The sequence below is a fragment of the Sciurus vulgaris genome (assembly GCF_902686455.1).
Source record: "Sciurus vulgaris genome assembly, chromosome: 11".
Taxonomy (NCBI): Eukaryota; Metazoa; Chordata; class Mammalia; order Rodentia; family Sciuridae; genus Sciurus; species Sciurus vulgaris.
In genome coordinates, this window is record NC_136472.1 from 48,246,043 (window position 1) to 48,251,107 (window position 5,065).

The following is a 5,065-nucleotide window of genomic DNA, read 5'->3' on the forward strand; positions in this document are numbered from 1 at the left end:
CAACCTCCACTTATTAGCGATATCATTCGTCCTTTGGCTTTTTGAGATTGGCTTATCTCACTTAGCATGATATTCTCCAATTTCATCCATTTGCCTGCAAATGTCATAATTTTATCATTCTTTATGGCTGAGTAATATTCCATAGTATATATATACCACAGTTTCTTTATCCACTCATCAATTGAAGGGCATCTAGGTTGGTTCCACAGTCTGGCTATTGTGAATTGAGCAGCTATGAACATTGATGTGGCTGTATTTCTGTAGTATGCAGATTTTAAGTCCTTTGGGTATAGGCCAAGGAGTGGGATAGCTGGGTCAAATGGTGGTTCCATTCCAAGTTTTCTAAGGAATCTCCACACTGCTTTCCATAGCGGCTGCACTAATTTGCAGCCCCACCAGCAGTGTATGAGTGTACCTTTCTCCCCACATCCTCGCCAACACCTGTTGTTGCTCGTATTCTTGATAATCGCCATTCTAATTGGGGTGAGATGGAACCTTAGGGTGGTTTTGATTTGCATTTCTCTTATTACTAGAGATGTTGAACATTTTTCCATATGTTTGTTGATTGCTTGTAGATCTTCTTCTGTGAAGTGTCTATTCATTTCCTTAGCCCATTTGTTGACTGGACTGTTTGAATTCTTGGAGTAGAGTTTTTTGAGTTCTTTATAGATTCTGGAGATTAGTGCTCTATCTGAAGTATGATTGGCAAAGATATTCTCCCACTCTGTAGGCTCTTTCTTCGCATTGCTGATAGTTTCCTTTGCTGAGAGAAAGCTTTTTAGTTTGAATCTATCCCAGTGGTTGATTCTAGCTTTTATTTCTTGTGCTATGGGAGTCCTGTTAAGGAAGTCTGGTCCTAGACCAACAAGATGAAGATTTGGACCTACTTTTTCTTCTATAATCTGCAGGGTCTCTGGTCTGATTCCGAGGTCCTTAATCCATTTTGAGTTTAGTTTCGTGCATGGTGAGAGATATGGGTTTAGTTTCATTCTGTTGCATATGGATTTCCAATTCTCCCAGCACCATTTGTTGAAGAGGCTATCTTTTCTCCATTGCATATTTTTGGCCCCTTTGTCTAGTATGAGAAAATTGTATTTATTTGGGTTTGTGTCCGTGTCCTCTATTCTGTACCATTGATCTACCTTTCTATTTTGGTACCAATACCATGCCGTTTTTGTTACTATTGCTTTGTAGTAGAGTTGAAGATCTGGTATTGCAATACCCCCTGTTTCACTCTTCCTGCTAAGGATTGCTTTAGCTATTCTGGGTTTCTTATTCTTCCAGATGAATTTCATAATTGCCTGCTCTATTTCTGTAAGGTACGTCATTGGGATTTTAATTGGAATTGCATTGAATTTGTATAGCACTTTAGGTAGTATGGCCATTTTGACAATATTAATTCTTCCTATCCAAGAACATGGAAGATCTTTCCATCTTCTAAGGTGTTCTTTAATTTCTTTCTTTAGTGTTGTATAGTTCTCATTGTAGAGGTCTTTCACCTCTTTTGTGAGATTGATTCCCAAGTATTTTATTTTTTTCGAGGCTATTGTGAATGGGGTAGTTTTCCTAATTTCTCTTTCTGAAGATTCATCACTTATGTATAAAAATGCGTTGGATTTATGGGCATTGATCTTGTAACCTGCTACTTTACTGAAATCACTTATGAGTTCTAAGAGTTTTCTGGTGGAATTTCCAGGTTCCTCTAAATATATAATCATGTCATCAGCGAACAGGGATAGTTTGAGTTCTTCTTTTCCAATTCGTATCCCTTTAATTTCTTTGGTTTGTCTAATTGCTCTGGCCAGAGTCTCAAGAACGATGTTGAATAGAAGTGGTGAAAGAGGGCATCCCTGCCTTGTTCCAGTTTTTAGGGGGAATGCTTTCAGCTTTTCACCATTTAGAATGATATTAGCCATGGGCTTAGCATAAATGGCCTTTACAATATTGAGGAATGTTCCCACTATCCCTATTTGTTCTAGTGTTTTGAGCATGAAGGGGTGCTGAATTTTATCAAATGCTTTTTCTGCGTCTATTGAAATAATCATGTGATTCTTGACTTTAAGTCTATTAATATGGTGAATTACGTTTATTGATTTCCTGATGTTGAACCAACCTTGCATCCCTGGGATGAAACCCACTTGATCATGGTGCACTATCTTTTTAATATGTTTTTGTATGCGATTTGCTAAAATTTTGTTGAGAATTTTTGCGTCGATGTTCATTAAGGATATTGGTCTGAAATTTTCTTTCCTTGATGAGTCTCTGTCTGGTTTAGGTATCAGTGTGATATTGGCTTCATAGAATGAGTTTGGGAGGGTTCCCTCCTCTTCTATTTTATGGAATACTTTGAGAAGTATTGGAATGAGTTCTTCCTTAAAGGTTTTGTAGAACTCGGCTGAGAACCCATCTGGTCCCGGACTTTTCTTTGTTGGTAGGCTTTTGATGACTTCTTCTATTTCAGTACTTGAAATTGGTCTATTTAAATTGTTTATGTCCTCCTCATTCAGTTTAGGCAATTCATATGTCTCTAGAAACCTGTTGATGTCTTCGAAATTTTCTATTTTGTTGGAGTATAGATTTTCAAAATAGCTTCTAATTATGTTTTGTATTTCCATCCTGTCTGTAGTGATATTTCCTTGTTCATTCCGAATTTTAGTGATTTGGGTTTTCTCTCGTCTTCTCTTTGTTAGTGTGGCTAAAGGTTTATCAATTTTGTTTATTTTTTCGAAGAACCAACTATTTATTTTGTCAATTTTTTGTATTGTTTCTTTTGTTTCAATTTCATTGATTTCAGCTCTGAGTTTAACAATTTCCTGTCTTCTACTACTTTTGGTGCTGTTCTGTTCTTCTTTTTCTAAGGCTTTGAGCTGTAGTGTTAGGTTGTTTATTTGTTGAGTTTTACTTCTTTTATTAAATGCGCTCCATGAAATAAATTTCCCTCTAAGTACTGCTTTCATAGTGTCCCAGAGGTTTTGATATGATGTTTCTTTGTTCTCATTTACCTCTAAGAATTTTTTAATTTCCTTCTTAATATCTTCTGTTATCCATTCATCATATAATAGCATATTGTTTAACCTCCAGATGTTGGAATAGTTTCTGTGTTTTACTCTTTCATTTATTTCTAACTTCAATCCATTATGATCTGATAGAATACATGCTAGTGTCTCTATCTTCTTGTATTTGCTAACATTAGCTTTGTGGCATAATATATGGTCTATTTTAGAGAAGGATCCATGTGCTGCTGAGAAGAAAGTGTATTCACTCTTGGTTGGATGGAATATTCTATAAATGTCCGTTAAGTCTAAATTATTGATTGTGTTGTTGAGATCTATGGTTTCTTTGCTCAATTTTTGTCTGGAAGATCTGTCCAGTGGTGAGAGCGGCGTGTTAAAATCACCTAGTATTATTGTGTTGTGGTCTATTTGGTTTCTGAAATTGAGAAGGATTTGTTTGACATACATAGATGAGCCACTGTTTGGGGCATAGATGTTTATGATTGTTATATCTTGCTGATTTATGCTTCCCTTAAGCAGTATGAAATAACCTTCTTTATCCCTTCTGACTAACTTTGGCTTGAAGTCCACATTATCGGAAATGAGGATGGATACTCCAGCTTTTTTGCTGAGTCCATGTGCATGGTATGTTTTTCCCCATCCTTTCACCTTTAATCTATGGGTATCTTTTTCTATGAGGTGAGTCTCTTGCAGGCAACATATTGTTGGATCTTTCTTTTAATCCAGTCTGCCAGTCTATGTCTTTTGATTGATGAATTCAGGCCATTAACGTTCAGGGTTATTATAGAGAAATGATTTGGTTTCCCGGTCATTTGGTTCATTTTTAAAATTTTGTTTATTTATTTGTTTGACACAACTTGTTTCCTCCTTTATTTGACAATTCCTTTAGGATAATTCCTCCCTTTGCTGATTTGCTTCTTTGTTTTTCATCTCTTCCTCATGGAATATTTGTTGAGAATGTTCTGTAATGCTGGCTTTCTTTTTGTAAATTCTTTTAGCTTTTGTTTATCATGGAAGGATTTTATTTCATCGTCAAATTTGAAGGTAAGTTTTGCTGGGTATAAGATTCTTGGTTGGCATCCATTTTCTTTCAGGGCTTGAAAAATGTTGTTCCAGGACCTTCTAGCTTTTAGGGTCTGGATTGAAAAATCTGCTGATATGCGTATTGGTTTCCCCCTGAATGTAATTTGGTTCTTTTCTCTCACAGCCTTTAAAATTCTGTCTTTATTTTGTATGTTAGGTATTTTCATTATAATGTGCCTTGGTGTGGGTCTGTTGTAATTTTGTGTATTTGGAGTCCTGTAAGCCTCTTGAACTTGATTTTCCATTTCATTCTTCAGATTTGGGAAATTTTCTGATATTATTTCATTGAATAGGTTGTTCATTCCTTTGGCTTGTTTCTCTAGGCCTTCCTCAATCCCAATAATTCTTAAATTTGGCCTTTTCATGATATCCCATAGTTCTTGTAGATTCTGTTCATGATTTCTTACCATCTTCTCTGTTTGTTCAGCTTTGTTTTCAAGGTTAAATATTTTGTCTTCAATGTCTGAGGTTCTGTCTTCCAGGTGTTCTATCCTATTGGATATGCTTTCTATGGAGTTCTTAATTTGGTTTATTGTTTCCTTCATGTCAAGGATTTCTGTTTGGTTTTTTTTCAATATCTCTAACTCTTTATTGAAGTGATCTTTTGCTTCCTGTATTTGCTCTTTTAACTGTCGATTGGTGCGATCAATCAATGCTTGCATTTGCTCTTTCATCTCATCATTCAATGCTTGCATTTGCTCTTTCATCTCCTCGTTTGCTTCTCTGATCATTTTAATTATGTACATTCTGAACTCCTTTTCTGTCATTTCTTCTGCCATGCTGTCATTGGGTTTTATTGATGTAACATCTAGATTTGTTTGCAGCATTTTCTTTCCTTGTTTTCTGATGTTGTTCAGATATCAGTGGACCGCTGAGATATTGCAGATTTCCTCTGTTGATTTACAATGACCCTGAAGATTTCTATATATATCCCCTCTTAGCCTTCAGTAGGCTGAAGTCTTGGAGGA